Consider the following 688-nt stretch of genomic DNA (forward strand, 5'->3'; position numbering starts at 1 on the left):
GGAAAATGGGTCAATTTGACCCGAGGACAACATGAGGGTTAACCAAAACTCAAATAAGAGAAGGTAGGACTAGATGACAAAGGTTGGTCTGGTCTGTTACTGCCTGGGCAGCGTGGATTGACAGTTGGTTTAAGTTTGTTTATGCTTATTATTGATTCCCAGTGGGGAAATTACAATTTCAGTATTCACTACACACAGGCCTGAAATACACACATGCTCAGGATCTAATCACGCACAAATGACCCAGGAGGTAAAGTGGCTTACCTCCAGCTCCACACTCCTTGGTCCGTACGGGGGTTTGAACCGACAACCCTCTGTTTGCCAACCCAGCTCCCTACGGACTGAGCTTCTACCACCGCGATGTTCTTCAAAACTACAAAGTGACAGTAGCAGCTGCCAACTTTAGAATATTGCCGTTTGTTGGAGCAGTGTGCAAGCTCCTTCACACTGCAGTAATGTCAGTCCCTCCAGAAAAACATGTGATTATGCGATTGCATAATTCAACGCTTAATCAGCCAAAGTCTTCATATTTATGCGAGGGCTGCATTTTTTCAAATTTGGCGCACTTTTGCTGCATAAATTGCAGATTTCTGTGCAAAATGAGGCGGGGCTTGCCTGATTTCGTCATCCCTGCATTTGTGTTGCAAAAAAGTCACGTATATTTTAGCAGAAAGTTGAAAAATGTTGC

General features: G+C 44.2%; 2 long non-coding RNA genes across 2 annotated transcripts in view; one reads left to right on the forward strand and one right to left on the reverse strand.

Annotated features, from left to right (window-relative positions):
- The window catches only part of LOC116697215 (uncharacterized), a 142,360-nt gene that overhangs the window by 126,583 nt on the left and 15,089 nt on the right, over nt 1–688 (reverse strand). The window contains exon 3 of the long non-coding RNA XR_004333967.1: nt 567–688. This exon is cut by the window's right edge and continues 68 nt beyond it. This is a non-coding gene — a long non-coding RNA (uncharacterized LOC116697215). The remainder of the gene's footprint in view (nt 1–566) is intronic.
- LOC116697217 (uncharacterized) overlaps nt 1–688 on the forward strand; it is a 17,941-nt gene that overhangs the window by 403 nt on the left and 16,850 nt on the right. The window lies entirely within an intron of this gene.

This window comes from Etheostoma spectabile, chromosome 10 (genome assembly GCF_008692095.1).
Source record: "Etheostoma spectabile isolate EspeVRDwgs_2016 chromosome 10, UIUC_Espe_1.0, whole genome shotgun sequence".
NCBI lineage: Eukaryota > Metazoa > Chordata > Actinopteri > Perciformes > Percidae > Etheostoma > Etheostoma spectabile.